The sequence below is a fragment of the Phycodurus eques genome, unplaced genomic scaffold (genome assembly GCF_024500275.1).
Source record: "Phycodurus eques isolate BA_2022a unplaced genomic scaffold, UOR_Pequ_1.1 contig_296, whole genome shotgun sequence".
Lineage (NCBI taxonomy): Eukaryota > Metazoa > Chordata > Actinopteri > Syngnathiformes > Syngnathidae > Phycodurus > Phycodurus eques.
The window spans coordinates 1,718-25,543 of record NW_026904293.1 but is presented as its reverse complement, the minus strand read 5'-3'; the positions used below and the strand labels follow the sequence as shown (position 1 = coordinate 25,543).

The following is a 23,826-nucleotide window of genomic DNA, read 5'->3' as shown; positions in this document are numbered from 1 at the left end:
CATGAGAAAAGCTTCAGTTAAAAGCCGCCACTGTCATATAGTATGTCAGAAAAAAAATCTTTTGATAACTTAATGTCCCAGGTGTTGCGATGGTACTGACCAAGTTTGAAGTCAATCGGATGAAAGCTGTAAGACAAGTTCTCAAAGGTGTTACACCTGAACATTGTTCAAAAGTGTACCTTTCAAAAGGTCATAGGCGGGTTTCTCTTAAGTTTAGGATATGGGTCGAGACCCACTTTAATATAAATTGAATTATTTTATTTTTTTAAAAAGCCTCTCAAAACATGGACAGTATATTATATTTTTAAATGCAGTTTCAAATGGGTTTGCTGTACCGCTAAAGTCCTATTGCCTGCCATGACATCCACCAGCCAGACTGGGCTGCTCTGTGTATTTGTTTACAGAAAACAAGGAATTAACATTGTCACTTTTCTCCGATGCTCCATGTCCAAACTTAATACGCCGCCGTACAATACTGAAAGTCAGAATAACAGACAGACCCCAGAGTTACTTGTTTGCCTTCTGTTCACTGCATTATATATAGTTCAAGTCATTGGATTGATGGCTCAATTGATATTTATTTTGACCAAGTTGTGGGGGTGCACCGTTCCTGGAGGTACTGCAATACCAGGTCAATGCGTGGAGTGGACGGAGCAAGCCCCTATTCCATCTCCCAGTTCCAAAAATCAATTTCATATATGGTCCCCGGATAGGGAACGTATCAGATATTAAACTTATAAGAACAGATACTACACTTGATCTTAGCCAAAAGACCGAGAAGCGATGCCAACATAATGCCAGAAAAGACGACCTCATTCTCCAGCCTACAAGCCAAAGTTATGGTGGCACGTATCGACATGATAATCACAGATGAGTCACATATGGACACGCCAAACAACAATTATGAAACGAATGTCAACTGTGTTGTTTTTCAACGTTTATATCGAAATAATTTTGTCAGATGCCCGTGCTCCTTGGTCACGTGGTCCACGTCGACTCAATAGAATGCGGAGATATATCCTTTGCATATTCTTTAGCCGTGTATTAAGTCTTAAACAACTAGAGAAATAATGAGTTATTTGTAATTACAATCGGTTGCTGGTATAATTTTGTGGCCACAAGCTGAATAGCTGTTTGCTCAACATTTTGACGAAAAAACATCATTGGCCCTGCCTCGCTCAACTACTTCCTGTTTCTTGCTTCAGAAAGTGGTTCAGAATTTGGCACGATGGGTTACACTTCGACACAGCAATATAGACCCTGTCAAGCAGCTCCATGAATATGTGGGTTTATGGTATGCCATTCTCCAACGTTGACCAACACATTACACAAGCTGCCATAGTGGTACATCTCAATAAATTATAATAGTGTCAAAAGCTTAATTTAGTGAAGTAGTTCAATTCAAAAAGTGAAACTCATATTATAGAGATGCACCACACACACTGAAATATTTCATTTATACATGAATAATTTGAGGATAGTTTATTAAAGCTAATGACAGCTCCAAATTCACCACCTCTAGAATCTAGAATATAACGTAACAAACGACTATCAAACAAGTGTTTAAAGAATTTCTCTGTATGAGTACTGAAATCAATTGAGTTTTCCATTTTTTTTTATTTACCTGTATATGATCACTACCGTGACCAGTTACACACACAGAGTACGTTGAAACAATATTTTATTATTTCATGTCGACACAATATTTGATCAAACATTTTTTTTGTCATTCATAAGTAATTTCCAAGAGCCACAAAAATGCCAAATTCCAATGCATCACACAATACGTGGCCGAAGATACAGTTGCCTGTGATTATACATATGGCCAGCAGGTGGTTTCGTGTGCACATAAAGCATCAAGACATGGACCATGACTCGAAACCAATGACCGAAGCGTTACGATGTTATGAAGCTTCATCTCATCATTACTAACATGTTCTACTCAACTCAGAACAAACCCATGTATGCTAGAAACTACATCATACTGCAGTACCATAGCGTCATATGATGCACACTACAGCATTTACAATGAATAACATCCTCATTATTTTCAACCAATGATCAGGGGAGAGCGCCAACCCAGTCCCGCACGACCAAAAATTGTGCAGTTGAGATTCCCCACATTTGGGGAATTCAGCACAACCGGAGTGCAATAACTGAACCTCACCCTGGGTGAACCACCTTCTCAATCATGGTGTCTCCCCTGCCAGGTAAGTATGAGTTGGACTCAGCGCGAGTCATTCACACGCACGCTATGTCAAGCGACGGTGTCATCTTGAGCATGTGAACAACCATATACGTAAGGGGCAAGCCGGAACATACGCAAGATGAAACGCTACTGTGTGCTAATACATGAACAAATATGCTTCCTATTTGAGAATTTTAGTTTAAATTGAGACAGTAGATGGATACCCATCATGAGATCTTGGCGTTCCGACCCCCGGCTACAGAAGCTGGCTCGAGGATACGTGGAATGTCACCTCTCTGGCAGGGAAGAAGCCCGAGCTGGTGTGTGAGGTCGAGAAGTTCCGACGAGATCAGAATCAGAATCAGAATCAGAATGATCTTTATTTGCCAAGTATGTCCAAAACACACAAGGAATTTGTCTCCGGTAGTTGGAGCCGCTCTAGTACAACAGACAGTCAATTTACAGAACACTTTGGGGACATAAAGACATTGACAAAAAACAATTGTGCAAAAAGATGCAGTCCTCTAGCACTTAGAGCAGTTCGAATGACTAATATTGCAATAGTCCGGTGCAATGACCATTGTGCAAAGGGCGCTGAGACTTCAAGGAGTGTATGCGGTTTAAAGTAACGAGTAGTGCGATCATCTGGGACAATGATGGTTGTGCAAATGTTACAGATACTCCTCAATCAGTGTGCAAATGGAGCAGATGCTACTCTGGCATGAGTGGCCAGTATATGCAAATAGTGCAGCATGGCGAGACAACTACAGTGAGTGCACGAGTAATACATAATTGGCCCCACAGAAATGTGACAACGAACTCAAGTCAAAAAATTTCCAGCTTGTTGTAATGGAATTATAGGTTAGGTGTTTAAGAAGTTGATCGCAAGAGGGAAGAAGCTGTTGGAATGTCTACTAGTTCTAGTTTGCGTTGATCGGTAGCGCCTACCTGAGGGAAGGAGCTGGAAGAGCTGGTGACCGGGGTGCAGACGGTCCGAGAGGATTTTGCACGCCCTTGTCTTAGTTCTGGCAGCGTGCAAGTCCTCAATGGTGGGTAGGGGGGTACCGACAATCCTTTCAGCAGTTTTGATTGTCCGTTGCAGTCGGAGTTTGTCCTTTTTTGTAGCAGCACCAAACCAAACTGTGATGGAAGAACACAGGACTGACTTGATGACCGCTGTGTGGAACTGCCTCAGCTCCGGTGGCAGGCCGTGCTTTCTCAGAAGCCGCAGGAAGTACATCCTCTGCTGGGCCTTTTTGAGGACGGAGTTGATGTTGGTCGCCCACTTCAGGTCCTGAGAGATTGTAATTCCCAGGAACTTGAAGGTCTCGACGGTTGACACAAGGCAGCTGGACAACGTGAGGGGCAGCTGTGGCAAAGGATGCCTCCTGAAGTCCACGATCATCTCTACCGTCTTGAGCGTGTTCAGCTCCAGGTTGTGTCGGCCGCACCACAGCTCCAGCCGCTCCGCTTCCTGTCGATATGCAGACTCGTCACCGTCCTTGATGAGGCCGAAGACAGTGGTGTCATCTGCAAACTTCAGGAGCCTCCTCGGGCAGGAGGCGGGGTACACCCTGTCGGGTTCGCTGAGGTGCAGTCGTTCGTGTAGAGAGAGAATAGCAGTGGAGAGAGGACACAACCTTGGGGCGCCCCAGTGCTGATGCTGCGTGTGGATTGTGGTGGCCTCCCCCAGCCTGACCTGCTGTGTCCTGCCCGTCAGAAAGCTGTAAATCCACTGGCAGATGGCAGGTGAGACGCTGAGCTGGAGAAGCTTGGTTGAAAGGAGTTCAGGGATGATGGTGTTGAACGCTGAGCTAAATTCCACGAACAGGATCCTCGCGTAGGTCCCTGCACTGTCGAGGTGTTCTAGGATGAAGTGCAGTCCCATGTTGACTGCATCATCCGCAGACCTGTTCGCTTGGTAGGCAAACTGCAGGGGGTCCAGCAGGGGACCTGTGACACTCTTGAGGTGGTCCAGCACGAGACGTTCAAAGGACTTCATGACCAGAGATGTCAAAGCGACAGGCCTGTAGTCATTCAGACCAGAGATTGCAGGTTTCTTGGGGACTGGAATGATGGTAGAGCGTTTGAAACAGGATGGAACTTCGCACATTTCCAAAGATCTGTTGAAGATCTGGGTGAAGACTGGAGCGAGCTGGTCCGCGCAGACCATAGTCAGACTCTCCTCCACACGCAGCTTGGGCACTGGTACCAGTCCTCTCGAGAGCGGTTGGACTCTCTTCCACTCTGGAGTTGCCCACGGTGAGAGGCGCCGAGCCGGGCGGCAATAAGTATACCCACACCTGCTCGGCAATAAATATACCCACACCTGCTCGGCGCCTGTACGTTGGGGTTCACCCCGGTGGACGAGAGGGTAGCCTGCCTCCGCCTTCGGGTTGGGTGACGGGTCCTGACTGTTGTTTGCGCCAATGCACAAAACAGGAGTTCAGAGTCCCCACCCTTTTTGGAGTCCTTGGAGGGGCTGCTGGAGAGCGCTCCCGCTGGGGACTCCATCGTTCTGCTGGGGGACTTCAATGCTCACGTGGGCAATGACAGTGAGACCTGGAAGGGCGTGATTGGGAGGAACGCCCCCCCCCCCCCCGATCAGAACCCGAGCGGCGTTCTGTTATTGGACTTCTGTGCTCATCACGGATTGTCCAACACAATGTTCAACCATAAGGGTGTCCACACATGGACTTGGCACCAGGACACCCGAGGTGGCAGGTCGATGATCGACTTTGTGGTCGTGTCATCGGACCTGCGGCCCCATGTCTTGGACACTCGGGTGAAGAGAGGGGCGCAGCGGTCAACTGATCACCACCTTTGTGGTGAGTTGGTTCCGATGGTGGAGGAATATGCCGGTCCGACGTGGCAGGCCCAAACGTATTGTTATGGTCTGCTGGGAATCTCTGGCAGAATCCCCTGTCAGAAGGAGTTTCAATTCTCGGTGTCTGGGAGGCATCCGAATCAGATGCAACAGCCACCTCATCTGGCTCCTCTCGATGTGAAGGAGCAACGGCTCTACTCTGAGATCCTCCCGGATGACAGCGCTTCGCACCCTATCTCTAAGGGAGAGCCCGGACACCCTGCGGAGGAAACTCATTTCGGCCACTTGTATCCTGGATCTTGTTCTTTCGGTCATGACACACAGCTCGTGACCATAGCTGAGAGTAGGAACGTAGATCGACCGGTAAATGGAGAGCTTTGTCTTTCGGCTTAGCTCCTTCTTTACCACAACGGATAGATACAAAGTCCGCATCACTGCAGACGCTGCACTGATCAGCCTGTCAATCTCCCGTTCCATTCTTCCCTCACTCGTGAACAAGACCCCAAGATACTTAAACTCCTCCACTTGGGGCAGGCAGGATCTCATCCCCGACGAGGCCACGCCAACCTTTTCCGACTGAAGACCATGGTCTCAGATTTGGAGGCGCTGATTCTCATCCCAGCCGCTTCACACTCAGCTGCGAACTGCTCCAGTGAGAGTTGGAGGTCACGGCTTGATGAAGCCAACAGAACCACATCTTCTGCAGAAAGCAGAGATGCAATACTGCGGCCACCAAACCAGAACCCCTCTACGCCTCAGCTGCACCAAGAAATTCTGTTCATAAAAGTTATGAACAAAGGGCAGCCTTGGCGGAGTCCAACCCTCACCGGAAACCTGTCCGACTAACTGCCGGATATTCGGACCAAACTTTGACAATGACCGAACAGCCCGTATCAGGGGGTTCGGTACCCCATACTCCCGAAGCACACCCCACCCACAGGACCCCCCAAGGGACACAGTCGAACGCCTTCTCCACTATCCACAAAACACATATAGACTGGTTGGGCGAACTCCCATGCACCCTCGAGGACCGTGCCAAGGGTGTAGAGCTGGTCCACTGTTCCACGGCCAGGACGAAAACCACACTGCTCCTCCTGAATCTGAGATTCAACTTCCCGACGGACCCTCCTCTCCAGCACCCCTGAACAGACCTTACCAGGGAGGCTGAGGAGTGTGATCCCCCTGTAGTTGGAACACACCCTCCGGTCCACTTTCTTAAAAAGGGGGACCACCACCCCAGTCTGCCAATCCAGAGGCACTGTCCCCGATGTTCACACGATATTTCAGAGGCGTGTCAACCAGGACAGCCCTACAACATAAAGAGCCTTGAGGAACTCTGGGCGAATCTCATCCACCCTCGGGGCCTTGCCAGCGAGGAGCTTTTTGACCACCTCGGTGACTTCAACCCCAGAGATAGAAGAGCCCGCCTCAGAGAACCCAGACTGTGCTCCCTTATGGGAAGGCGTGTCGGTGGATTTGAGGAGGTCTTCGAAGTATTCTCCCCACCGGCTCACAGCGTCCCGAGTCGAGGTCAGCAGCGCCCCATCCTCACTATACACAGTGTTGATGGTGCACTGCTTCTCCCTCCTGAGACGCCGGATGGTGGACCAGAATTTCCTGGAAGCCGTCCGGAAGTCTTTCTCCATGGCCTCACCGAACTCCTCCCATGCCCGAGTTTTTGCTTCAGCGACCAACAAAGCTGCATTCCGCTTGGCCAGCTGGTACCCATCAGCTGCCTCAGGAGTCCCACAGGCCAAAAAGGCCTGATAGGACTCCTTCTTCAGCTTGACGGCATCCCTCACTGTTGTTGTCCACCAACAGGTTCGAGGATTGCCGCCACGACAGTCACCAACCACCTTACGGCCATAGTTCCGGTCGGCCGCCTCAGCAATGGAGGCGCGGAACATGGTCCACTCGGACTCGATGTCCCCCCCCTCCCCCGGAACATGAGCAAAGTTCTGTTGGAGGTGGGAGTTGAAACTCCTTCTGACAGGGGATTCTGCCAGATGTTCCCAGCAGACCCTCACAATAAGTTTGGGCCCGCCACATCTTCCCCCACCATCGGAGCCAACTCACCACCAGGTGGTAATCAGTTGACTAGCTCCGCCCCTCTCTTCACCCGAATGTCCAAGACATGCGCCCGCAAGTCCAATGACACGACCACAAAGTCAATCATCGAACTGCGAACTTGGGTGTCCTGGTGCCAAGTGCACGTGTGGACACTCTCATGCTTGAACATGGAGTTCGTTATGGTCAATCCGTGATGAGCGCAGACGTGCAATAACAGAAGATCGCTCGGGTTCTGATCGGGAGGGCCGTTCCTCCCAATCACGGCTTTCCAGGTCTCACGGTCATTGCCCACGTGAGCATTGAAGTCACTCAGCAGAACGATGGAGTCCCCAGCGGGAGCGCTCTCCATCACCCCGTCCAAGGACTCCAAAAAGGGTGGGTACACTGAACTGCTGTTTGGTGCATAGGCACAAACAACAGTCAGGCCCCGTCCACCCACCCGAAGGCGGAGGGAGGCTACCCTCTCGTCCACCGGGGTGAACCCCAACGTACAGGCGCCAAGCCGGGGAGCAATAAGAATACCCACACCTGCTCGGCGCCTCTCACTGTGGGCAACTCCAGAGTGGAAGAGTCCAACCCCTCTTGAGAGGACCGGTACCAGATCCCAAGCTGCGTGTGGAGGCGAGTCCGACTATATCTAGTCGGAACTTCTCGACCTCACACACTAGCTCGGGCTCCTTCCCTGCCAGAGAGGTGACATTCCACGTCGCGAGCCAGCGTCTCTCGCCGGGGATCGGATCGCCAAGGTCCCCGCCTTCGGCCGCCGCCCAGCTCGCACTGCACCCGACCCCTATGGACCCTCCCACAGGTGGTGAGCCCATGGGAAGGGGGCATTTGCCTGGAGGTGGGGCTCGACATGATAAGCACAGATGAGTCACATATGGACACGCCAAACAACAATTATGAAATGAATGTCAACTGTGTTGTTTTTCAACGTTTGTATCGAAAGAATGTTGCCTGATGCTCATGTTTTTTGGTCACGTGGTCCACGTCGATCCAATAGATTTAGCCATGTATTAAGTCTTAAACAACCAAAAAAGTAGTTATTTGTAATAGCAATTGGTTGTTGGTATAATGTTGTGGCCACAAGCTTTATTATTTATTTGTTTATTTATTTTTGTTGCGGCCACAAGCTGAAGAGCTGTTTGCTAAACATTTTGACAAAAAGAAATCAATAGCCCTGCTTCAGTCAACAACTTCCTGTTTCCAGCTTTGCTAACTGACAGTAGAACTCTAGCGCCATCATCGCTGAGGAGGCAAATTACACCCCTTCTACGAATTTGGTTACCATCCATCCATCCATCCATTTTCTGAGCCGCTTCTCCTCACTCGGGTCGCGGGCGTGCTGGAGCCTATCCCAGCTATCATCGGGCAGGAGGCGGGGTACACCCTGAACTGCTTGCCAGCCAATCGCAGGGCACATACAAACAAACACACATTCACACCTACGGGAAATTTCGAGTCTCCAATTCATGCATGTTTTTGGGATGTGGGAGGAAACCGGAGTGCCCGGAGAAAACCCACGCAGGCACGGGGAGAACATGCAAACTCCACACAGGCGGGGCCGGGGATTGAACCCCGGTCCTCAGAACTGTGAGGCTGACGCTCTAACCAGTCAACCACCGTGCCGCCAAGATTTAAACAACCAAAGAAAAAAAATTGTTTTATTTGTAATAACAATCGGTTGTTGGTATAGTGTTGTGGCCACAAGCTTTTATTATTTATTTGAACAACAAAAAGAAGAAAGAAATCAATAGCCCTGCCTCAGTCAACTACTTCCTGTTTCTTTCTTTGCTAACTGACAGTAGGACTCTAGCGCCATCGTCGCTGAGGAGGCAAATTACACCCCTTCTGCTAATATGGTTTCCCAACTTTCCAATTTTTCACGCGATAGGTCTTAATAATCGACTAAAAACATGCCAGGAACGTCAAAAGACATTAATATTGGCCATTAAACATTTCAACGTATATCCAAAAACAGTAAGCATGCCCTGCCCAAGAATTAATGCAAAAAAACGACAGTGAAAGCAAAACCAACCTCTCGTGAAATACTTAACTACTATAAGCTACTGAGACTACTGAAAACATAAAACAAAAGAAGACAAATACATATTTGTAAACAAATGTAGTTTGGTTTTCATACTTAAGTACAATAATCTTAAGGTAATGTATGGTCACGAGTAGGCCCCGTGTGTCTCCATTAGCTTTACTTGTTGATGTGAAGTGACATCATGTCCAATTTAGCGTCCTTAAAATCTTCTGACTGGTCACTCGAAGGAGGTTGACAACTTACAGGAGTCTGTCTTCTGTATTAACATTTTCTTTCAGTCGTTGATGGCGAAAATGCAATTTTATCATCTAATTTGTTAAGCTAACCTAACTTGACCACTCGTTTTCCAAAGTGATGTTCAGGTCACCTGGCACATCTCAGTGTTCTTACGTAAAGGCTAAATAAGTGTTGCTGTTGGAAAATGACTTCATCATGAAACGCGAAAAAATATATACTTTTGGTGATTACTAATTGTTGATTAATTCATATTAAAATGTCCAAGTGCACATAATGTCAGAGAGCACTGAAGACTTTATCAATCATTCAGAAAGAGAAGTTACAAATTGTGAGGAAATTAGAACGTCTCACATTCACTTACGAAAACGAGAAACTGTATTTGCTAGGAGATCGTGGAGTCTAACTCTGGCAAGCGGATTCAACATTTAAAAGCAAAATTTTACTCATACGGAATCAAGATGATAGATATCAATAACGTCTGTGTGATTAGATGTAATTTCATTTTGAAATCCCAATTTGTAAGCGGGTGTCAAAAATCAGAACCATCATTGAGTTTTACTCGTATGATAAAACAAAGTTTTGAATATAATGTTGGGACAATATCATTAATTTAAACTCGAACGACCACTCCACAACGATGTCTTTCGTACTACATCCCACTAGGTGTCAGTAGCGCCCTATTGACTTTTCCTTATTTCACATTAAAACAAAATCAATGAGGAAAAAACTAGCGGAAATGAATGGGTGGCTGATGTATCTCTAATTTAATGTAGCTAATTTACCACATTGGGGTGCTAATGGTTCATCGCTCTGATTAAAACAGTTTGAAAGAGAGTACTGTTGATGTGATCCATATGAAACAATAATGAGATTACAAATGCAATTGCCTTCTTATTTCTCATTGAACAAAGTTTTATCAAAATCCCTGAATAATGTCCTTCAATGAGATTATTTCCATTGGGTGTCTGATATGTTCGACTCCTATATGGCAAGTCCTTTTAACATGACACTACATATTACAGCTATCTGAAATTCAGTTTTACCTACTCAAAACGAACATTTGAGAGATCCGCAACCACATTCTTCTTATCCACAATTGTCATTTCAAATTTGGACTGTCGCCTTAAGGAAAAATTATGTCACTTTTACCATTCGTGCATATAAGGTTTGTCAGATATCTACAATTACTGTAGATATCGCTAACTGGATTATTAGATTTTCCACAATTCCATGGCAGATATCCATAATTCACCAGTAGATATTGACGGCTTAATAGTAGATAAATGTAATAACAAACCCCATACACATCAATTGCAAAAGTGATATAATTTGTCCTTGGCAAAATGATATTGCAGATCTGTGTTCTACTTTATGTATGTATGTATGTATGTCCATACTAAAAAAAAGATGGGTCAAACTTGTAACTCAACTGTTGATTTGGTGTAGTTGGGTCAGAGGTTTGGTCAATTTGAACCAACATTGGATTAAAAAAAACTCGAGAACATTATTAATCCATCTGTTGTATAAGAGATTCCCTACCCACAACACAAAAAAATGCATCGATTTCACAACCCAGCCATTGGTATGAGCTGATGGTTCTGAGATTGGTCAACTACATTGGGTTACAATTACACCACCATGGGTTTGAGAAACCCCATTTCATTCAGCTGCGACTTGGAGCCACCTGCTGACTTCTTCCGATATGGTGAAGTGGAACAGTAAGTACAAAAGTCTAGTCACTCATACCTACATTAATATGAGACATTTATTATTTGTAGAAAAGTTCAATGTGATTGGCTGGCAACCAATTCGGGGTGTACCCCGCCTCTTGCCCAAAGTCATCTGGGGTGGGCTTAAGTACACCCGCGACCCTAGTGAGGAAATGCGGTACAAAAAATGGATGGATGGTTGTTTTAGGCCATTTTTTGTTTCCCATTTGACCAATCCCACGGCAAGAGCACATTCGACCCAACTGCAGGGTTGTGTTCAACCCAACGGCAAGGTCGCGTTCGACCCAACAGCAGGTTTGTGTTCAACCCATTTTGGGGTAGACAGCCCCAACCCAAAATGCAGGAACAAACCCCATAACCCAGACTTGCTGGTCTAAAATAACCACTCGTTGAGTGGGTCCAACTTCAGGAACGCATTACGGTTACCCAAATAACCCATTTTGGGTTGTTTTTGACCCAATCATTTTTAGAGTGTATGTATGTTTGTTTGTTCCGGATCGTCAAACTTACTGTCCCTTTTAAATGTTGCATCTGTTTGCCATTTGTGTATATTCGCCATTACATATATCTAAAATGCAGTCGCAGATATCCGCAATGTGAATTAATGGCTATCTGCAACAGCATTGTAGATATCTGTAGCTCCAGTTTGAGATGTCTACAATTTGATTCTTACTAGTCATAATTCCAGTGCACCGTTACATATATCCTTAATTTACTTCAATTCAAGAGACTATCGACGTGTCTGTTTTCATATATCTCAAATCAAGTTTTAACCGGGCAACATTACATTGTCGATAACTATAACTTGACCTATGACTCGTCAAAATGAACTTGGCTTGTAGATATTTCAAACAGGAATCACAGACAACTATAATTCAGTTGCAGATATCCGGAATTCAACTGGTGAGATCTGCAACTGAATTGTATTTAATGAGAAACCAGAGACACATGAATGGCAAAAGAGACAAAATGATGCTGCAGATACCTAAACTGAATTGCACTTATCTGTATCTGTCCTATCAACTTGAGCCACGATCACGTTACAGATATTCCTTCATTCATCCATCCATTTTCTGTTGAATACCAGAAGTATTTCGACGTAAATTTCGACTTTAACGGCTGAAATCCGACTTACGCGGAAATTTGGGTTACGTCACCAGCGTAGGAACGGAACTCGTTTGTAAATCGAGAACTTCCTGTGTGTATAACATTTAGGGAAAGTGACGAGAAACCTTTTTATCAGTTTCATCATTTGAAGGTTGCTACATTTTATGAAATTTGGAGTCATAGACAACAGAGGTTCATTGTTAAACTCAACACACACAAAACACAACCAAGAGTGGAATTTTATAGAATATTTAATTACATCTACAAGGGATCTAGAGGGAAACACACAAAGGGGTCTAACTAAAGAAAGAAAATAACCCTAATAATGATAAAAATGTGAATGTGAGTGTTTAATGCATTGAGTCAAAGTGAGAGAGAGCAAAATTGGGATTTTGTGTGAAGCTAGTAATTTCCCCGAAATTATTAGGAACTAATATTATACAGTCTGGCAAATACTGGTGTGTTACTCACGAACGTAGATTGGCTGGTAAGTGGGGTGGCCTGTCTCAGTCGTCTCGGGAAGCACGGAGACAGGTTTGGTTGAAGAAGAAAAAAGATGTAGAAAAATAAAACAAAAGAGGCGGAAGGCGAAAAATAGTTGTTCGTCACGCCTCCTTGGGAGAATATGACCATCTCCCCCCCTGCATTGGGTCAAGGATCCGCTAGCAAGTTCAGAGAGCTGAAGTATTCTGGGAGCATATCTGGTAGCTCAGCAGCAACTGTTCGGGAGGCTTAGCAGCAGCGATCCACGGAGGCTAGGGAGCCTCCATCCCCAAGGCTTGCGGTGACCAAGCCGTGTGCCCGAACAAAGAAAGGGCAGGGGGGAGGGATGGCCGGAGGCCGCCCCATAGCCGGGGAGCTGATAGCAAGAGAAGAGCGAACAACCAAGATGGAAGAGACCAAGAGAGTCAGTGGGTAAGGTACCCCGGGGGCTGTCGGATAAGACTGAGGACCAGAAAAGACCACACCCATCATCTTGAATGTAGTCTACAATTTTGACCCATAGAATGGGATTAAAAACCGATAGTAATATACAATACCCCCAACTTTGTACTCTTTACTCACAGGTCAAGCATATAGAGTGACTGTTTAAACTTTAGTCTTGGAAAATCAACTGCTTATGATTCAAATCACATTTCATGCTGCTTGGAGTCAAATCAAGACAAACAGTTCTCAAAATTTCCCAGCTGCGCTTGTTTTTCCAACTTTGCCGCATCGTTCCTCTTTGCAATGTTAATTTCCTTCGTCAGCTGGTTTCTAGCTCGATTATACAGGGTCGTGTCCCCTCTCTGATATGCGTCCTCCTTAGCTTGGCGAAGCTGCTTAAGTTTAGCCGTGAACCACGGCTTGTTGTTGTTGAATGTGCGAAATGATTTTGTTGGTACACACACATCTGCACAAAAACTGATATAGTATGGAACAGTGTCCGTATATTCATCCAGGCTGCCATCTTAAATTTTCAAAGACACCCCAGTCTGTGCAGTCTAAGCAGCTTTGAAGTTCCATCTTTGCTTCATTGGTCCACTTTTTCACTGTTTTCACTGTAGGCTTCGCACATTTAAGTTCTTGCCTATATGTTGGTATTAAGTGAATTAAGCAGTGATCAGACGAGCCCAGGGCTGCACGAGGTATAGCATGGTATGCATTTTTTAGCGTAGTGTAGCAGTGGTCTAAAATTTTATTTTCCCTGGTGGGACAGTCAATGTGCTGCTTGTATTGAGGGAGTTTGTGGTTGAGTTTAGCTTTGATAAAGTCCCTGAGAATAATGAGGGGTGAGTCCGGGTGCTTTTTTTCAATTTCGTTGACTTGTTCAGCGAGCGTTAGCAGGGCGGTGTTCGTTAGCTTGAGGCGGGATGTAAACGCCAGGCAGTATGAATGATGCAAATTCACGCGGCGAGTAGAATGGCTTACAGTTCAAAAACAGCGACTCCAAATGCGGGCTGCAGTGTGTGCTGAGCTCCGAGACGTCCGTACACCATTTTTTGTTGATATAGAAGCATATCCCGCCGCCTTTTGTTTTCCCCGATAAAATCCGGAAGCATGACGGCGCCATCGGGTACAGCCTCACAAAGCCAAGTCTCGGTAAAGCACATGGCGGCGGAACGTCCGAAGTCTTTACTGGTCTTTATCAGAAGATGAAGCACATCCATTTTGTTAGGTAGGGAGCGTACATTCGCAAGGTGAATGGACGGAAATGCCAATCTGTATCCTCTCTTGAAGAGTTTGACTTGGATGCCGGCTCGCTGCCCTCTGTGGCGTCATCTCCATTTCCATGCGCCGAGGACCACGTTCGCTGCTCCGGTGAGTAACCCGGGGAAAAAACTGAGCGGATTTGCGAAAGTTGGTGAAAGAAAGTCCGGAGCAGTCTCCCCTTGTGTAAGTGAGTCGTGTAATGTCTAAAAACAAAAATAATACTGGAGAGCGCATAACCGAGGCGACCACACTGGTAGGCGCCATCTTGAATTGTAAGTTAACTGTTTAGGAAGTCAATGGCAAGAGGGAAGAAGCTGTTGGAATTTCTTCTAGGTTTAGTTTGCATTCATCAATAGCGCCTACCCGAGGGAAGGAGCTGGAAGAGGTGGTGACCAGGATGTAGAGGGTCCAAGAAGATTTTGCATGCTCTTGTCTTAGTTCTAGCAGTGTGCAACTCCTCAAGGGTGGGTAGGGGGGATTCCGGCAATTTTTTCAGTAGTTTTGATTGTCCATTGCAGTCTGAGTTTGTCCTTTTTTATGGCAGCACCAAACCAGGACGGATCAACACAGGACTGATTCGATGACTGCTGTGTAGAACTGCCTCAACAGCTCCTGTGGCTGGCCGTGCTTCCTCAGAAGCCGCAGGAAGTACATCCTCTGCTGGGCCTTTTGGAGGATGGAGTTGATGTTGGGGTCCTGAGAGACTGTAATTTCCAGGAACACGAAGGTCTCAACGGTTGACACGGGGCAGTTGGACAGCGTGAGGGGCAGCTGTGGCGAAGGATGCCTCCTGAAGTCCAAGATCATGTGTGTTCAGCTCCAGGTTGTGTCGGCCGCACCACAGCTCCAGCCGCTCCACTTCCTGTCGATACGCATACTCGTCACCCTCTTTGATGAAGCAGATGTCTGTGGTGTCGTCGACAAACTTCAGGAGTTTGACAGCTGGGTGCATTTAGGTGCAGTCTTTCGTGTAGAGAGAGAAGAGTAGCAGAGAGAGGACACATCCTTGTGGCGCCCCAGTGCTTGTGGTGTGTGTGGTAGAGGTTGTGTCACCCAGCCTCACCTGTTGTGTCCTGCCCTTCAGAAAGCTGCAAATCCACTGTCAGATGGCAGGAAAGATGCTGAGCTGGAGAATCTTGGAGGAGAGGAGTTCGGGGATGATGGTGTTGAACGCAGAGCTGAAGTCCACGAACAGGATTCTCGCGTCAGTCCCCGCGCCGTCAAGGTGATCTATAAGATTAAGTGCAGTCACATGTTGACTGCGTTATCGACAGACCTGTTTGCTCAGTAGTCAAACTGCAGGGGGTCCAGCAGAGAACCTGTGACACTCTTGAGGTGTTCCAGCATGAGGCGTTCAAAGGACTTCATGACCACAGATGTCAGGGTGAAAGGCCTGTATTCATTCAGACCCGGGATTGGAGGTTTCTTGGGGATTGGGGTGATGGTGGAGCGTTTGAAATAGGATGGTACTTCACACAGTTCCACAGATCTATTGATCACTGTGAAGACTGGAGCAAGCTGGTCCGCGCAGACTTTGAGGCAGGATGGGGACACATAGTGGAGCACAGGGTCCAAAGAAAACATTGTGAAGCAGCATTTAGCTGTTATGCGGCACACAAATGGAACAAGTTGCCAACAAAGCTTCAATCAGCCCCAAGTGTAAATGTTTTTAAGTCCAGGTTAAAACTATTCTTTTTTTTCCTCATGTTTAGGACATTTTCATTTTTAAATGATCTTTCTTTCACTGTACGTTTTTAGTAATTTTTGTCTCTTTGTTTTCAAATGCTTTTTCGCTGTCTTGTATTTTTTTGTACTGTTTTAAAATGTTCTTTTTTGAAAAATGTTTTCAATCAAGTAAAGCACATTGAGTTACCTTGTGTATGAAATGCACAATATACAATAACTACACTAAGACATTTCATAGGGCTTTTACAGTTACTTACTGGCAACACTGTTGTCAGTAAATTACTGACTCTCCACTCGCTTTGTGTGACAGGACGACGGCAACGGGGGTGCGGCATCCCATATTTGGAAGTGGTGACGCAACAGCCTCGAACAGGTGTGTCAAACATAAGGCCCGCGGGCCAGAACCGGCCCATCAGGGGGTCCTATCTGGCCCGTGGGGGATGGAGAACACATTAACTGCTAGTTTTCAATAAAAGTAACTTTTGTTGCTAATTTTGTCCACTGCACTGACAACACTTAAATGAAACTGATCCACTTGTGAAGTTTCACTGTTATTGACCTTTATGTCTTTCTCACCCAAGCAAACAATATAAACATCGAGTCATCCATTTTCTGTAGTGCTTATCCTCACCAGTGACGGTTATTTTGCTAATATATTGTCTTTCTGCTATGGGACTTTATTTTTTAATTTATTTTGGAAAAGCGACCTGGTCCGGATGTCAGTACTATCACTGATTTTACGCTATCGCGGATTTGACACAAAATCCTTCATTTCCTGACATTTGCTTAGGGGAAAAAAAAAAATAAAGGCCAAATTTACTTTCTGCGCACATTAAATAATTGTGCACCATTGTTGTTTTAGCGTTTCCAAAGTATACGTAATGAATGTGGACACTGCTCCCTGCCCACTTGAGACGTAAAAAGTTACAACCAATAAGTCGCTGTCTCGTCACTTAATGTAAATGGTCTTGAAAAATTATTTTCTTCCGGTAAATTCGTCGTGGCGTATGTATTAATGATAATGTGGTTACATGAAGTCTGAATTAACAATCAAGAGTAAATGTTTCAGTACAATGAGAGTAAAATAAATTCAGTTGACAATCAAAAAAAGAAATAAAAGAAAGACTGGACGGCCGGCAATGGGTCGATCCCATCATGAGAATATTGAATCCTCATACAGAATTCAGCCGAAGTAACCACCGAACTACCCTAGAGTATTGCACATTCAGAGAAAATATCTTTTTATAGCTACATTACTCTAATTCCAAGGTTTAAAGAATCATATGTCATAGTACGAAGATGGTGTGACTTATACAATTCGGGTTCAATTGACGAGAAACTGTCACTTTGGGAATATAAAGCAAAGAGAAGGAAAACACTGGATGGCACCCGTGGTTCGATCCCAAGTAAGGGATGGAGAAGAGGCGAATTCTGTGAGAGAATTGTTTCTTGAGGAAGTAACCACTGAGCTAGACCAGTGCGAGAAGACTGCCGAAAAATTTAAACTTACCTTTAGTTGTACGTCATGAACTCGCAAATCCAAATGAATACGCATTGAACGGGGGTGAAAATAGTTGGTTTAAATGCACTGGACGGGGCCAGTTGTTCGATCCCGAACAAGGAATTGAGAAGAGCCTAAGTCTGCGGTCAAATTACTTCTTGAGGAAGTAACCGCTGAGCTGAGTTACATTTTCTTTTTTAAATTAGGAAATATATTGTATTTCAGTGTCGCTCCTGGCGAGCGCACATGCATCTGCAACGCAGCACAGCACACCGGAAAAACGTTCTCCTCTTGACCAAACAAGTAACACGAGAGGATGCCACGTTCCTGATGAAACAGTAAATTAAACAGCTACAGCTCAGGTTCTGACCAGAACAAAGTGGTCAGACCATATTACTCCAATTCTAAAGTCACTGGCACCCAGTCAGCTTTAAAATAGATTTTAAAGTTCTGCTACTGGTCTATAAATCACTAAATGGTAGAAGTCCTGAATACACGAAAGAAATGCTTATCGGATATAAACCCAGTAGGGCTCTGAGATCTCCAGACTCAGGTCAAATAATGGAGCACAGAGTCCAAAGTAAACATGGTGAAAGAGAATTTACCTATGAGGCTGCACACAAATGGAATATATATTATATTATCAAATATATTTATACATTTAAAAAAAATATATTTTAAATCACTGGACAGCACCCATGGTTCGATCCCTTGGAAGGGATTGAGAAGAGCAATTCTGCAGTAGAATTATTTCAAGAGGAAGTAACCACTGAGCTACACCAGTGCAGACAAAAGCAATGGGAACATTTTATTTTAATACAAAACTCTAGTTCCGTGACCCAAAATTGGGTTTGGACGTGAGACATCGCACACAAACGCACAGTGGTTACGTAATGTATGTCAGAATCAGAATAAGAATCATCTTTATTTGCCAAGTATGTCCAAAAAACACAAAGAATTTGTCTCTCGAAGTTGGAGCCGCTCGAGTACGACAACAGACAGTTAATTGACAGAGAACACTTTTGAGACATAAAGACATTGAGAAAAACAGTCACTGAGCAATAAAGGGTTGCTCGTTATCTGGTAATGCCGGTACAGTTTTTTTTTTTTTTTCCCTCTAGCACAGAGCCGACTAATGTTGAATATAAAATAAAATAAAATAATAATATAAATCCTGATTGGTCACAAAAGATAAATATACTAAATATTGCAGTCCACTTGTACTACTGGGTTAGAAGATAGTGACAGGAATAATTATGTTGCAACCTATTTCGGAAGTCAAAGCAAGATGCTGGATGTGCGCCTTTCCTGTAAATATCAAACATCTTATAGAGTATTCTGCTTATGGGCATACTACCCTGAGAATGCCTGATCTTGGAAGCTAAGCAGGGGTGGGTCTGGTTTGTACTTGGGTGGGAGGCTGGCTGGTCATACCAGGTATTGTAAGCAGTTTGTGCCTTTTGACCAACAGATGGATTCAGGGTTAAAACAATGCCACTTTTTGGCTCTGAGATCTCCAGACTCAGAAGCAGAATCAGAATCATCTTTATTTGCCAAAAATATAAATGTATGTATTCATGATAATGTAGTTACATGAACTCAGAATTAACAATCAAGAGTAAATGTTTTAGTACAATGAGAGTAAAATCAATTCTGTTGACAATCAAAAAAATAAATAAAAGAAAGACTGGACGGCTGGCCGTGGGTCGATCCCATTATGAGAATATTGAATTCTCATACAGAATTACTCGTACAGTAATTTCTCATACAGTAATTTACATAAACTACTGAATGGTCACAATTGATAAATATACTAAATATTGCAGTCCAATTGTACTTCTCTGGGTTAGAAGATAATGACAGTGAATAATTATGTTGCAACCAGTTTCAGAGGTCATTTAGACGTACAGATATGGTCTTTGACCGACCGACGTGATACTTTATTTATTATTTATTGTCTCTACTGCGTAGTCTGAGTGAGAATGAAATTAGACTGACAGCGATGTCTCGACTCGACAGTGTCTGAGGAACCGTCAGCAGCCGCCTCAAGCGTAGGTGCACTTGCCAGAGGGCAGACAGCTGGCACAGAGTCGGCCCCCAACACAAAGGTAGGCATTGCAACGCGGGCAGGCGCACGGGGACCTGTGTGGGCGCCCCGCACTTATTACCAGAGTGTCGTCATCGTCCATCTGTCGCAGGTGCTGCCGAAGGGCTTCCGCCAAACTTTGCCGGAGACCGAGCACGAATGGCTGGCCAAAGCGCTCTACGTCAAAGGCTTCCCGTGGGAAAATGCGACGGAAAATCCAGGAGGGGCACACCTTGGAGTGGCTGAGGCACAGTTTGGAGTACCTCTCCGTGCTGGAGCAGCTGGGTGTTCCCATTGGCGTTCTAGGGTGCATGCGCCCTGTGCCCCGCACAGTCTGGTTTTCTGGCCGCCTTGGTGAGGGCGGTGATTCCCGAGAACAAGGCCCGCATCACATTGGTCTTCGGGAGCGTGCTGAAGATGGACTCCACCAAGAAGGTACGTAGTCGTCCGAGGGTGCGCGTCGTTTCCATTGCCGCCACGCCGCCCGCTGCTGACACACACCCCGTGCCTTTGCGCTTACAGATGGCCAAGAAGCTTGCGGGGGCGGCCGCCGGAACCGCCACCTGGGTCACCAACGTGGGCAACGAGCACGGGCAGGTGCTCATGTCCGTGCTCACTGTCGCCGAGGGCGAGGGGCTGTCGAGCATGGCGAGTGGACTGATGCGGCGGTACAGGGAGGCGGGACAGGCCCCGCCTCAAATTCTGTACGTGGACCGCGACTGCTGCTGCACCACCGGGAAGGGCAAGGTTGGTGAAATTTATTCTTCGGCACGCAGGCTCTTTCGCGTCCCACTCTAACGCTCTCTCTTTACCCGCGTGCCTTAGGTCTGATGGTGCGGCTGGACGTGTGGCACCTCATGCGTCGCTTCGCCAGGGGAAGGAGTACCCTATTTGGTGGACATCGGGGCTGAGGTGTCAATGACTCGTAAAGCCTTGAGAAAAATTGGACACCTAAAAGTAAAGGTAGCTGATGCAGCAGCAGGACTGAAACTCAATCTGAAAAAATGCCACACGCCCACATCCTCTACGGTCCCTTCATGGCCAGGCTGTCCCTGGCCATCTTCGAGTGGGACACCGAGGACAAGAAGCTCCTGAGACGGGCCAAGCAGGCCGAGCAGGGCGCGGACGGCGGCCGACCGGTCACTCTTTCGGCCAGGGAGCTGGCCCGACACTGCCGTCGCCGCACCAGAGGGGCCGAGGAGACGGAGTGGCTCATCCAGGAGGTGCTGGACCACTTCTGGGAGGCCAAGGATACCATGGGCATGGCTCTCCTCGACCAGGCCAGGACTCTGCACATCTGGGAAACGCAGCGCCAGCACACGGCCTGCATCCAGGACCCGCCCGGCGTCCCCATATACACCAAGATGGGGGAGGTGACGAGAGTTGGCATCAAGCTTCCGATATTTAAGTGCGCGCGAGGCTCCACTTCCCTGGCGTGCTTCCACCTCCACCAGTGCCGCTTCATTCCAGGTGAGGAGCGCGAGCGTTTTGTGGCGGGGTCGTTGGCGGGCGGGCAAGCGTAACTCTCCTTCTGTCCTCTTTGGCAGGCACCGTGGCCAAAACCCTCCACTTCCAGGTCTACCTGCTGGAGGGCTTGATCCTGGTGGAACGAGGACCGAGCCAGGGCAGCCGTGGTGGGGGGCCTGTCGACGACCTTGACACGCTGCTACAACTCCCGCCTGCTCAGCGCTTTCCAAAAGCTGACGCAGAAGCTGCTGAAACGCACGGTGGTGGAAAACTACACCCCGCTGGGGGAGTACACCGGTAAGTGGGGAGGAAGCCCCCAAACTTTTTACTTCCCACCAAATCTTCAGTGGCATCTGACCTATGCACAGATAAATAGTGTTTCTTTGTTTTTATTTGTTTATTTATTTATTTATCTATTTGTTCTTTTTAAAACGATTGCCAAAGATATATAGCTTACAGCACCTGGTATTCTCAGGCGGTCTCCCATCCAAGTACTAACCAGGCCCACCCCTGCTTAGCTTCCGAGATTGGACATTCTCAGGGTCGTATGGCCGTAAGTCCACATGGTAACCTGGAAAAGCAACATTTTATATTTAAAAAATATCATATTTCGCTTAAAAATCTCGAACGGATTGCGTCATCTTTATTCTCCAATTGTTGGCCGGTCTATTTTGGATTTTTTTGTGTGGATGATGCGAACTCATTCTCAACACTGCAAATGTGTGATCAGATCATAGATTTTGAAAAGTAAACACACGACAGAATTTGAGAACTTGCACACTGCCAAAACTCAGACAAGAGCATGCAAAATCCTCTTGGACCCTCCACATCCTGGTCACCAACCCTTCAGAAACAGAATCATTTTTATTTGATCTGAGCAATTCAGGGTTGCTAGTTATCTGGTAATGCCAGTACTTTTTTTTTGACAATTGTGCAAAAAGATGCAGAGTCCTCTAGCATTTAAAGCAGTTCGAAATACTAATATTGCAATAGTCCGGTCAATGACCGTTGTGCAAAGGGCGCCGAGACTTCAAGCGAGTAGTGCGATAATCTGGGACAATGTTTATTGTGCAAATGTTGCAGATTCTCTTCAATCAGTGTGCAATTGGAGCAGATGCTACTGGCATGAGTGGCCAGTATTGGTCAACAACAGATATGCAAATAGTGCAGCGTGGCGAGACTACGACAGTGAGTGCACGGGTAAGATATAATTGTCTTCTTCCAGCTCCTTCCCCCAGGCAAGTGCTATCGAACAATGCAAACTAAAACTAGCAGACATTCCAACACCTTCGTCCCGCTTGCCGTTAACTTCTTAAACAGTTCACTTACAATTGCATTGTAACATGCTGCCAATTTGTCTTGAGATTGTTGTCCCATCTCTGTCGGGCCAATTATACATTATTTGTGCATTCACTGAAGTAGTCTCGCCACTCTGCACAATTTGCATATCTGTTGTTGACCAATACTGGCCACTCATGTGCTTGAGAAGTATCTGCACCATTTGCACAATGGACACTGTTCCAGATTATCGCACTACAATTCGCTTTATACTGCTTAAATTTCTCGAAGTCTCTGCACGTTTTGCACAATTGTCACTGTACCAGATTATTGCTCAATCAGTCATTTCAAATTGCTCTAAATTGCTTGAGGACTCTGCATCATTTGCACGATTGTCAAAAAAATAACACAAAATTTGCATCGACATGACCACATTACCGGTAACCTTTCATTGCTCAGTGACTCTCCGTACTTTGGTCTAATGTGATTGTGTCTCCAAAGTATTTTCTGTCAAATGGCTGTCCGTTGTCGCACGAGAGGGGCTCCAACTACCGGAGACAAATTCCTTGTATGTTTCTGACATACTCGGCAAATAAAGAGGATTCTGATTTTGATTCTGCTGATTCTGATTGAATTTTCTCTATCTAATCTACTTCTACTAATACTGCCATTCACTCGACTGTAATGTATTCCTCGGAAGTGGTTCGGGTTCATAAACCGTGGCTTTGAGGTCCACACAATAATGTGCAATAATTACGTATCATTTAAAAATCCATACCTTTGTATCCTTAGCCTCGAGCCAATTAAAAGCACTGATGTGATACAATTGTGACGTATCACGTGATACTAATATATATATATATATATATATATATATATATATATATATATATATATATATATATATATATGTGTGTGTATAGATTTCTTATTTTTTTTTACTGTCGGAAAAGGAGAAACGGGATGTTTAAAAAAGGTACGTGAAGATTCTGTCTCCTAATAAAGAGATGGTCAGTCATCAGAGAGTGAATGACTGCATTATATTTTAGGTCAACCACCGATAAGAAAACGATTCCACGAGAATCTAAAGTGAAAAAGCTTACACCACCTGGTATTCCCAGGCAGTCTCCCATCCATGTACTAACCAGACCCGCCCCTGCTTAGCTTCCAAGATCAGGGATTCTCAGGGTAGTATGGCCGTTAGCCACATGGTTACCTGAAAAGCAACATTTTATATTTAAAAAATATCATATTTCGCTCAAAAATATCGAGCGGATCGCGTCATCTTTATTCTCCAATTGTTGGCTGGTCTATTTTGGATTTTTTTGTGTGGATGATGCAAACTCATTCTCAACACTACAAATGTGTGATCAGATCATAGATTTTGAAAAGTAAACACACTAGAG

At 45.7% G+C, this 23,826-nt stretch overlaps 1 non-coding gene and 2 pseudogenes across 1 annotated transcript; all 3 read right to left on the bottom strand.

The window, feature by feature from the left end:
- Positions 1-594: 594 nt before the first annotated feature.
- LOC133398719 (U2 spliceosomal RNA) lies at positions 595-785 on the bottom strand. Its single transcript, XR_009767998.1, has one exon. It is a non-coding gene; the product is annotated as a U2 spliceosomal RNA (small nuclear RNA).
- Positions 786-2,062: 1,277 nt separating this feature from the next.
- Positions 2,063-2,218, bottom strand: LOC133398718 (U1 spliceosomal RNA; annotated as a pseudogene).
- Positions 2,219-21,592: 19,374 nt separating this feature from the next.
- On the bottom strand, positions 21,593-21,701 carry LOC133398717 (5S ribosomal RNA; annotated as a pseudogene).
- Positions 21,702-23,826: the final 2,125 nt, after the last annotated feature.